Source organism: Stenella coeruleoalba, assembly GCF_951394435.1.
Source record: "Stenella coeruleoalba genome assembly, chromosome: 5".
Taxonomy (NCBI): domain Eukaryota; kingdom Metazoa; phylum Chordata; class Mammalia; order Artiodactyla; family Delphinidae; genus Stenella; species Stenella coeruleoalba.
The window spans coordinates 64,400,492-64,412,536 of record NC_137150.1 but is presented as its reverse complement, the minus strand read 5'-3'; positions in this window follow the sequence as shown (position 1 = coordinate 64,412,536).

Below are 12,045 nucleotides of genomic sequence, written 5' to 3'. Positions count from 1 at the left end.
GGGACAGGCTCACTCTGGAGGCTTGGCTTGCAGGACTGGGATGACCACAGAGGACAGTAGAAGCCCAGGAAGATCCTGGGACTCCAAGGCAGATGAGGAGGCAAGTCGCAGTGCCGCTGGCAAATTTCCAGGCTGGGAGCAGCTCTGGGTTATTCCCTTTGGGGGCTGCTCCCTCAAGGTTGCTGTGTCTTCAGAGCCTTTGGGAACTTCTCACCCATAAGTGAGAAGCAAGAGTCTGGACCCTTGGATGGGGGATGGTCCGGTCCTCTCGAGCCTATATAGGAGGCTTCACTCCTCATTGTCTCTGGAGCCCCTGCCCTGGCAGCATGTTTTCCTGAGAAGTATAGAGACCTACTTGCCCTCTGGACACCATCTCAGCTCCCTGCCCACCGCTGGCCTCAGCCTTTGCCCATGAATAATATTTTTGGTCATGCCTTTCTCAGTCATCATTTTAGGCAGTTTACTGGCTAATGCAAATAATGCCCCCCTGCTTTTTAACATTCGTTTACAACGATCCACTGGCAAACATTTTCATAGCACTCTTGAAGTGGATGTTGATGCTATTACAAAGTCTTGGGTGGGGGTGAAAGGAGACGCAGGCAGTTGAAAATAACCTTCTAAACTCTTCTTCCTCACCTCACTATAAATGTTCATCAAGCCCTTAGATAGCGCTCCCTCCTCTGCGTGCTTTTGTTAGGGGTACCACTGACCAAAACTGCCCACCCTGGTCAGGCCCGATAGTAACCACTTGCATGCGTTATCTTTACAACAGGAGGTCCTGGTAAGGAACGCGGAACTAGCAAGCTACCACCAACTGGAAGAATTTGGAAAGGTCAAAAGGAGAGAGGAGACGCCAGTCCATATGTCTTACCAACTTCCCAGAATCCTTCTTGCTGGAATCCATCTTGGCTAAGCGATGCGCGCACCACCAGGAAAGACCCTGAGTCAGAATGATTGGCCAGAGACAATGCGGAAACTAGCCCCATCATCATAAAACCTGAGACTGCGAGCCATGTGGCAGAGCAGTTCTCCTGGGTTCCCTTACCCTCCTGCTCTCCGCCCAGGCGCTCCTCGATAAAGTCTGTGCTCTGTCAGCACATGTGCTCTGTCAGCACATGTGTCTCCTCGGACAATTCATTTCCAAACGTTAGACAAGAGCCCACTCTCGGGCCCTGGAAGGGGTCCCCATTCCTGCAACACTTTCAGCACCTATTGCCCAACATAAAGGTAGGCTCCATGTTAAAGGAACTGCTCTGTGGTCTGTCTGAGCCCCCTACCTTGGGCCTCAGTGCTGCCAGCTTCAAGGATGAAGATACCCAGACACAGCTAAGTCTCTAAAACCCAAGTCAGAAAATAGCAATAGAGTAACAGCATCTCTAAACTAAGCACCCAAGGACTGCTCCTGCTGTCCCTACATGGATGGTCCACTGGAGCATGGAGTGGGCCAGGGGAGAACGACACTAGAGGGCAGAGGCTGGACACTAGAGATAGGCCTCATGGGAGGACTGCAGCCACAGGACAGGGAAATGGCTGGTACAGCAAGCAGTGGCCTGGTGGCTCCACAACCTCAGAGTGGGGAATCGGCACGGTGTGATCAGGATAGGTCAGAGAGACGGACACACTATGGGGGCGCATGTGTGGCTGGACTGCACTTCACCCAGTCAGCTCCTGTCCAGCTCTGGCCTACAAGATACAATGAGAAACCAGGTCTCTTTTCTAAGTCACTTACATTTTAGCAAAATGTCTCTTAATTATATAATAATAATTGCTGTGTACTGAACATCTCCTGTGTGCGAGCCAGTCTCTGTTGCGTGCTCTCATTTAATCCTCACTTGGGGGGAGGGGAATCATTCTGGAACCCTAGTGTGCCTAAGTTTTCTTGAGCTCCTTTTCCTATTCTTGCCTTAAGACCAATCTTAGTAAGAGAATAATACATGGTGGGGGGGTGGGGAATGTCTACAAATCTCACTTCAAGAACAGTAAAAAGTGAGCGATGTCTTTACAGAAGTTTTCTAAAGGAGACAAAATGGTGTTATAGCAAACATCTTGAGGCAAACTTCCTAGATATCTGCTTACAACATTCCTCTCCCCGAAGTTCTACTCTTGACAGTCACCCTCTCACATTTTTACACCTCCCTCCTCAACATCCCTCCCCCTACTGTGATGCTCTTCCAGCGGCCTTCCCCTTCCCAGGTCCTTCCCTCTAGCAGGCTCCCTTAATTTTAATGTTAATTAATTTTAATTAGCCTCTGTCAGTGACTCCAAAAGGTATGAGAAAGTGGGAAACTACAAAAAGAAAGGGAGAAAGAGAGAGAGAAGGAGAGGAAGGAAAAAAGGAAGGAAGGAAGGAGGGAGGGAGGGAAAGAAGGAAGGAAGGAAGGAAAGGAGGGAGGAGAAAAGAAAACTTCACATAACTATGGACCTTTATATTCGCTGATGGCCTGTATATACATTCTCCCATTTGAGCCCTCTTCAGACTCACAATAACCTGTGAGGTAGATTTGCCTCTTGATCATCCCCATTTACAGATGAGAACACTGAGGCTCAGAGGTAAAGTGAGTTGCTTAAAGCCCACTAGTGAGTGTTGAGCTGTGCTTTGAAACCAAGGCCTCTGTCCTTCATACTGTATCTGTCCCCAGAGCTGCAAAAGACCGGACAAGCCCATCAAACCGTTGCTGACACTTCACAGGCTGCAGCGGCCCAAACTGCTGCCCTGCTGCCCTGGGGGCAAGACTCAAAAACTATGCCCAGGAGACCAGATGCACCAGCAATGGCAGGAAATACAGGGGTAAAGGAGCTCTGAGGAATCGCAGATGCTTGCAATAAATTCTCTCAAAAAGATCCAGGAAATTGGCTTTTCCCAAGGGACTTCTACCAGACCCAAAGTAGAAGCTGCCTCCTGTGTATTTATGACCTGAGGATGACCGTCAGAATAACCTGCAGGAATGGTCAGGCTTGGCGCAAGAGGGCCTGTGGGCCAATGAAACTGCTTTGAACTTAACAAAGGGTTTTGGCGGGGGGTGGGGTGGGGAATAACAAGTGTTTGATGCCTATTGGTGATTCGTCCCAAACCTGCCTCTGTACCGCCTCACATTTTTTTTTTTTTTTTTTTTGCGGTTCCCAGGCCTCTCACTGTTGTGGCCTCTCCCGTTGCGGAGCACAGGCTCCGGCCGCGCAGGCTCAGCGTCCATGGCTCAGGGGCCCAGCCGGTCCGCGGCATGTGGGATCCTCCCGGACCTGGGAGCCCGCGTCCCCTGCATTGGCAGGCGGACTCTCAACCACTGCGCCACCAGGGAAGCCTGGCCTCACATTTTTAAACATCGATTTCTAACAGGTTTTTTCCCCTCTCATTTTACAGATAAAGTTTGCTTTAGGAAATTTACAAGAGTCACACAGGGACTTCCCTGGTGGTGCAGTGGTTCAGAATCCGCCTGCCGATGCAGGGGACACGGGTTCAATCCCTGGTCCCAGAAGATCCCACATGCCGCAGAGCAACTAAGCCCGTGCGGCACAACTACTGAGCCCGTGTGCTGCAACTACTGAAGCCCATGCACCTAGAGTTGGTGCTCTGCAACAAGAGAAGCCACCATAATGAGAAGCCTGCACACCGCACCACAAGGAAGAATAGTCCCCGCTCTCCACAACTGGAGAAAGCCTGCGCTCAGCAACAAAGACCCAACGCAGCCAAAAATAAATCAAAAAAAAATTGTTTTTAATTGACAAATACAAAAGTCAGACAAGTGTAAAGAATCAAGTGAGGAAGATTGTCATCCCATCAGCCACAAGCAGAATCAACCTTTTGGCCTATTTTCTTCCAGTTATTTCCTGTACAGTTTTCTTTCCATAGTTGAGATCATAATGTATATAAAGGATATCCTGCTTTTCTATCCCACTTGGAGTATATCATAAGCTTTTCCCTTGTATATTGAACAATAAATGTATTCATTCACTTCAGCCCTTAGTAGATGCAAGGCAAATATTCTTAGGCAATTTATTAGCGGTTTGTTGCACTATTTGTTGTCAATATGAGAGATGGTTTAGTTTAGCGGCTGAGAATACTGACTCTGGAGTCAGGCTGCCTGAGTTTGAATCCTGACTCTGCTACCTCCTAGCTGTGTGACCTTGGACAAATTAATTAACCTCTCTGGTTCTCTTTCCTTACCCGTAAAATAAGAATAGTAATATCTACCTCACAAAGTGGTTCTAAAGATTAAACGAGTTAATTACACAAAAAGTGTAATTACTGTACCATGGCACAGTAAGCATGGGTAAGTGATAGCTATTAGCAAAGTATGAGTGCATCATAGATTATTCAACCATTTTCCCACAGCTGGACATTAAGGTCATTTTCAATGTTTCCACTATTATAAATAGTCCTGCAATAAACCATTTACAGCATGCATGACAGGAGGAAAAGTGGATTGAAAGTCCATTGTGAAGGCATGCCACGATAAGCCATGAAGAATTAAGAAAGTCAAGATAAATGACCCAGGGGAAGAGTATTTCTTGGAAGGAGGCATCAGATTAACTTGAAGAGATGATATTTAGTTCTACCTGACAAACATTTATTGAACCCTATGGGCCAAGAAAGGGTCTAGACTAGATCAGGGAACACCAAGATGAACAGAAGACACCAAGATGATCAAGGGACAGGCTCCACCCTCAAGGAGCTTTAGTCAGATTTACAAAAATTCCACAACTGTTACCTCCAAGAGGATATTTTCACCATGACATATTTCTACATATCACCTATGTGGACAGCAATCACAGAATGCCATTCCAAAAGACCAATGCAGCCAAAGGTACAAGCCCAGTCAGTCCTTCCCCCAGCTGCCCATTGGGAAGGCTTGATCGAGAATGCCTGCTTCACGGAAGGGCTGGACCTTGGGAATGGCAGCCATCAAGCTCTTAGTATAGTGTCTGCACATAGTAAACGCTCAAAAAATAAAGCTAACCTAAAGCTAAGCACTTCCTATGTGCCAAGTGCTCTGTCAAGCACTTTTCAGACATTCTGTCATTCATTGAACCCTTGCAGCAACCCTATTAGGTAGCTACTATTGACTTTATTATTCATATTTTGTAGACGAGGAAACTGAGAGGTAAGTGACTTACCAAGGGTCACACAAGCAGTAAGTGGTGAAGCTGGATTCTTAACCGAGTTTTAATTTCTTGCAGTAAGCTAATGGCCAGTGTTAGGTTCTGGTGACTTAGACACTCAGAGGATTATGCCATCGTTTACTGTGTCTCACCAAGTGTATTTTACACATCTCTCCCCAAAGACAGCTGATGTTTTTTTGAGAGAAGCCACACAACACACAGGATCCCAACGTAAGAATCAACAGACTGAGTTTTACTCCCAGCTCCCGCGATTCAGCACGCAGACCTCAGCCAAGGCACTACTTCTGTGAAACGAGGGCAGTTGGACTAAATAAGTTGTTTCCAAACCGGGCTGACATTTGGAATCACCTACAAAAATCCTGTAAAACGTAAGTTTTAATCCCTCCCCCAGTGGTTCTGGGGCTGGATTCTGGGTGTCTGTAATTGTTAACACTCTCCCCAGGCAATGCTGAAGATCAGCAGAATTTGCAGACAAAGCACTAGGTTACTTCTAAGACTTTCTAGGTTCCTTAGAAGAAGTTCCTCCACAGGGTAAAAGGCCAGCAACCATGGCTGACCATGTGGTACTCCATGAGCAGGGGAGCCTTCTCTCCTGGCACTGCCTCAAGCAAGGGACCCTTTGCCATGGATTATGAACTTTAGACAGCTGAGATGTGGCAGCAGCCTCAACTGCTATCTCATTAACCGTCATCACCAATAGTTAACTGATCACAACCAGCTGGACAATGACCTTTGTCCAGGTCATATTTCCCCACTGCAGGGATAGTTTCTAACATACAGATGCCTCCTGCAAAGCTACATTAATTTCCCAACCCCTCTTTGTATAGCGTACAGCACAAAATCTCTGGTAACTTCCCACAAGAAACCTGAGTGTAGAGCTGTAGCGTTCACCTGCCAGGAGCTGGTGGGGAGATTGGTGATTTGAATTAGCTGGTAACTATCTCTGCTTTGGCCTAAGTGTGTGGGCAATTACATAAGCATTCGGGGAGCACTGACAAAGTTCAGTGCAGGAAGTAGCCCCTGAATGAAGAAGCATTATCCATTACATGGCGCTATAATAAAGCACCAACTGTCTAGTTCAATTAGCAAGCAGGGGGTCTATAAAGCTAATAACAGTCTGCATCTCTCTAACCTAAATGGCTCAGAGCATCGCAAGGTCGTGAACTGAAGGCCTTAGAATGACTCCATCCAGAAGGCAGGGACACCAGGGCAGGCCCACTGGGGCCGAAGATTTGTGTGTGTTTGTGAATGTTTGGGGATGAGGATTACAGGCACTTGTATTCAAAGGGTTGTATCAACTTCAGCTCGGGATCCCATCAAGTAGGCTGTATTTCCAGGGAGCGAGGGATATCATCTATAGTATATCTTTGGCAGTTCCTCTGTGAGGTCTTTCTCAAACTTACAGGCAGGATGAATACTAGGAAACTCATTTCCTTGCCCAAGAAAGATGCGAAGGTCATAAGGCCACATTCAGGAGGGATTTTTATTTGCAGAATCTGGGACTCATCTGATGGTTGAGTTCAAGAGAAAGGGGCACAGCGCACCTGCTTGATTTTTTTTAAATTAATTAATTTATTTATTTTTGGCTGTGTTGGGTCTTCGTTTCTGGGCGAGGGCTTTCTCTAGTTGTGGCAAGCGGGGGCCACTCTTCATCGCGGTGCGCAGGCCTCTCACTATTGAGGCCTCTCTTGTTGCGGAGCACAGGCTCCAGACACGCAGGCTCGGCGGCCATGGCTCACCGGCCCAGCCACTCCGCGGCATGTGGGATCTTTCCAGACCAGGACTCGAACCTGTGTCCCCTGCATTGGCAGGCAGAGTCTCAACCACTGTGCCACCAGGGAAGCCCTATCTGCTTGATTTTAATTTCCCCACTTAAATATGTGTTACTCATTTGGAGACGCCCAAGGCACTTTCCTAACATATCTTTCAATTGATCTCTATTTTGCAGATAAATCAGCTGAGGTCAGGAGACTCAAACGACCTATCAAAGAGCACCCAGCTAATAAAAGTTTGGACTAAAGTCCACATCCGGGATCTTTCCAGACCAGGACTCGAACCTGTGTCCCCTACATTGGCAGGCAGAGTCTCAACCACTGTGCCACCAGGGAAGCCCTATCTGCTTGATTTTAATTTCCCCACTTAAATATGTGTTACTCATTTGGAGACGCCCAAGGCACTTTCCTAACATATCTTTCAATTGATCTCTATTTTGCAGATAAATCAGCTGAGGTCAGGAGACTCAAACGACCTATCAAAGAGCACCCAGCTAATAAAAGTTTGGACTAAAGTCCACATCCGACTCTGTTGTAGATGATAATCAGGGGCCACAGGGCAGCCCAGAAAGTATAGAGAGAACAAAAGACTTGAGAAAAAGCAGAAATTGCTGTGGGCCAGCCTCCCGGAACCTGAAGCCCCTGAGAGGAATCGGTACCTGCTAATTGTCTTCTGACTTTTCTTAGTGGTCAGGGCTGACTTTTCAGCCTGTCTCTTCAAGGGGCTAAGAAAAACAAAGAAAGTGATAAGAAGGATTGTAGGAAATGACCAGAAGACTGGTGTAATGTTACTGTTATTGCTGGGAAGAAGGAAGTCCCTAATCTGAGATAGCTTTGTGTGAAGCTGATCCTCTGATAATACATTTCCTTCACCCAGGGTTTCTGCATAGAGGGGGAGGTGGCTTTACTGCTTCTTAGATCTCAGGAGGCAGAAGAAATCGTAATTCTTAGTTATTGATTACTGAGGTGAAATAAAGCATGTTCCAGAATGATCTGAGAGATAATAACTTCCTCAAGTTACTGAACCAGGAACTAAACTATGCGGTTAGTAAATCCTCACAAAACCCCTGTGCAGGGTGCATCATTAACTGCATTTGGAAACGAGATAACTGAGGCTTCAGGAGTTTAAGTAATTGGTGGAAGGCCGCACGCCTCATAATTGGCAGAGCTGGGGATTGAACCAACATGTATATGACTTCAAAGCCGCTCTTTAACCACTACGCTCATCAGTTTTTCCTTGAAGGCAATGTGATGTGAGGATGACCTGACTCATCTCCCCATTATCTTTCCACCTAGGACTTGCTTATACTTTTTCATTCCTCTGAAATGCCTCCTTCATCTCGCCTCCACCTGCACGAACACAACCCGTCCTCTAAGGTCTAGTTCAACCCTAAGCTGCTCCAGGAAGCCCTGAGTCCAAACTGACCTATTCCTTCTCCAAAGTCTTATTAACACCTGCAGAATTTCCTGGGGCCATTTTTTTTCATTCATTAAATGTATAACTAAGTACTCTTTCAAATAAAATGCATTAGATATTTCATAGAAGCACTCTTTGTCTTAAACAAATAAATCTACAGATGAGGATAAATTTTTCATAACACATTCAGAGAGGTGATTTGAATTGGTTCAGGATTTTTTTCTCCTCACTTAGCCATTCCCCAAACTTTGATCCAGGATCGCAGGGGTAAAGAAGTAGGGGTCCCTCCTGGCTCCATCCATGGCCAGGAAACAGACTTGCTCCTCTTAGCTGACATTTGCCTCTCTGATCCCCTCCAAGGTCTTTAATAAAATTCCAAAAAGGCCATACGTCTGCCGTGTGCCTCTCCGTCATGTTGATGACACAGCTCGTTCCCTAAATAACTAATGAGGCGGTAGCTAACTCTGTCGTAGTGGCACATCAGTAGGCTTTGGGATCGAGCAAAACAGAGTTTGACTGCTGCCTTGCTTTTTGCTGGGCAGGTGGCTTTGAGAAAGGCCATTAATCCCTCTGAGCCTATGAAACGGAGGTACTATAGTCCTTGAAGGACCACAGTAAGTATCAGCGATAATGCTGTTATGTGCTGTGCGAGGCATCTAATAGGTACTCAAAAGGTGGAAGCTATTATAATTATTAGATGTGAACCCGATCAAAAAAAGAAGAAAAACTAACTTTTTTTAAACTTAGGGCCAATTAAAACACACACACACATACAAACGCTTATGACCTTGCGTAAGAAGCCTCCTTCTTCTCCTCTTCTTTTTCTTCTCTTTCTTCTTTTAATCTCATTAAAAATTAAACATTGTAATTATGATTATCTGCTGTTATAGATTGAATGCTTATGTCCTCCCAAAATTCATACGTTGAGAAAAAAAACCTAGGGAATTCCCTGGCAGTCCAGTGGTTAGGACTCCGTGCTCCCACTGCAGGGGGCATAGGTTTGATCTCTGGTCAGGGAACTAAGATTCCGCATGCCACATGGCGAGGCCAAAAAAAAAAAAAAATGGTATTAGGAAGTGGGGTCTTTGGGAGGTGATTAGGTCATGAGGGTAGAGCCCTCATGAATGGGATTAGCACCCTTATAAAAGCTGCCTGAGAAAGTCCCCTTATCTCTTTCTACCACACGAGGACACAGAGAAAAGATGAGCATCTATGAACAGTAAGCAGACCCTCCACCAGACACTGAATCTGCCAATGCCTTGATTGTGGACTTCTCAGCCTCCAGAACTATGAGAAATAAATTTTTGTTGTTAATAAGTCACCCAATCTATAGTATTTTGCTACAGGAGCCCAAACATCTAAGATACCTACTTCATGAAATAGACAAAGGTCCGTGAGAAAATTAGCACCTCATTTTGGCTTCCGAAGATGCCTGCTCGCATCTGGGCATATGGAAAAAGAAGCAACATGGAGACAATTTTCTCATGTTTAACCCTGAAATTATAGGCCTTGGACTAAATCGGAGAGCTGGAGGCCACGGTAGGGTCTTGTGCTAGTGGTTGCTCATCACCATGTGAGAAAAACTCAGGGTATCACTGGGAGATTTTTCTACATTCATAGGATGTCAAAGATTATCTCATGTCCCTCATGAGGAAATGGACTCCAGGGTGATAGAGAAACACTGCCTGCGCAATGATGGAGCCCAAAGCAAAACCTGGACTCTAGGTGCTCAGATCTCTGTCGGCTACCCCCATCCATTGGCTTAAAGGCATTACTGAGCAAACTTGGTACTAGCTGTGTGCTTCTTGGGGGTAGAAGGCAGGAGGAGACAGGGCTCCAGCCCTGTAGGAGTTCACAGGATACAGAAGCAAGAGTTACCCTCAGACAGCCATGAAGGATCAGCTTCATGATTCAGAGCTCAGTGGAGCACACCCAAGCCCTAAGTAAGCTCCACACTACAGGACGTATACTTGCTTTTTCCCTAGAACTGTCCACCTGAGGCAGCATATATCACTGTTAATGTAGTTAATAGACTCTGGTGCCAGACTATCTGGAATTGAATCCTAGGTCACCCAAAGAATAGCTGAGCAACCTTGGGCAAGTTACTTAATCTCTCTGTGCCTCAACTTTCCCATAGGTAAAGCATAGACAGTATTGTAAAGATGAGATTATACAACGTAAAGTAATTTTTTTAAATGTCAGCACAAGGACTTTCCTGGTGGTCCAGTGGTTAGGACTTCGTCTTCCAATGCAGGGGGTGCAGGTTCGATCCCTGATCGGGGAGCTAAGATCCCACACGTCTCGTGGCCAAAAAACCAAAACAAAACAGAAGCAATATTGTAACAAATTCAATAAAGACTTAAGACAAAATAAAATAATAAAATAAAATAATATGTCAACACAGGGCTTCCCTGGTGGCGCAGTGGTTAAGAATCTGCCTGCCAATGCAAGGGACATGGGTTCGAGCCCTGGTCCGGGAAAATCCCACATGCCACGGAACAGCTAAGCCCGTGCACCACAACTACTGAGCCCATGTGCCACAACTACTGAAGCTCTCACGCCTAGAGCCCGTTCTCTGCAAAAGAGAAGCCACTGCAGTGAGAAGCCCACACACCGCAGCAAAGAGTAGCCCCTGCTCGCCGTAACTAGAGAAAGCCTGCACGGCAACGAAGACACAACACAGCCAATAAATAAATAAATAAATAAATGAAATACACTTACTTAAAAGAAAAAAAAAATGTCAGCACAGAGTAAGTACTCAATGGATGTTAGCCATAATTATTATATAAGTACTCACATTATTAGAGGGAAAATTTAATATTTGATGAATGTTTACATATACATACTTGATATGCCATCAAATAATATTTGATGAATGAATGAATGAACAAATTAATGCAATTGGAGTCAGAGAAGGAAGGGAGTTTTGCAGGCTGAAGTGCTCAGGGAAGTTTTCCTCATAGAGGCCAGACCTGATCTCCGCATTTAAGGAAGTGTAGAATGTGAGAAGCATGAGAGAGGAAGAAACGAAAAATGTTTACACTTTCAAAGGATCTATTAAACGAAGACATGTGTTGAAAGATGATTATTGCAGTGTTCTTTTTCTGCAAGTATTGGAAACAGCCGAAAGAGCCACCGAGACCATCAAATACGATTTGATGAATTCATACAATGAATTACTTTGAATCCATTAAAATGATATTTTCAAACAATGCTTAATAACAGATATGCTCAGATTATAATAAATTACCCAAAAAACACACACATTATAGACAAGTTGTATGTAAAAAGAAGGAAAGGAAATTACCAAAATGTTAGAAGGAAGGAATAGGGATCGTTTTGTTTCTTTCAATCTTGCTTATTTTTTCAAATTGTCTACAATGGGCATGTATTATTTTAATAATTTTGTTTGCTTTTAACTGTGGTAATATATAACATAAAATCTGCCATTTTGACCATCTTCAGGTGTACAGTTCAATTAATAATATTTTTAATTTAAAGTCTTGTGTTTTTCTCAGGTGAAGAAGGTTCCCAGACTCAAGACCTTGCTGATGCTGCCAGCCTGTCATGGTGGCCCAACCAGCGCTCTGAGTGGAAGCATGACCACTGCTGGTACCCAAACACTCCCACCCCTCTGCCCTACTAAACACCATTATGATCCTGGAGTATGTAACCTCCTGCTGAGAGTTAGCACTTCGGCCCTCCAGCGTGGGGAATGATTTCTCCCTAAGTCAGAGT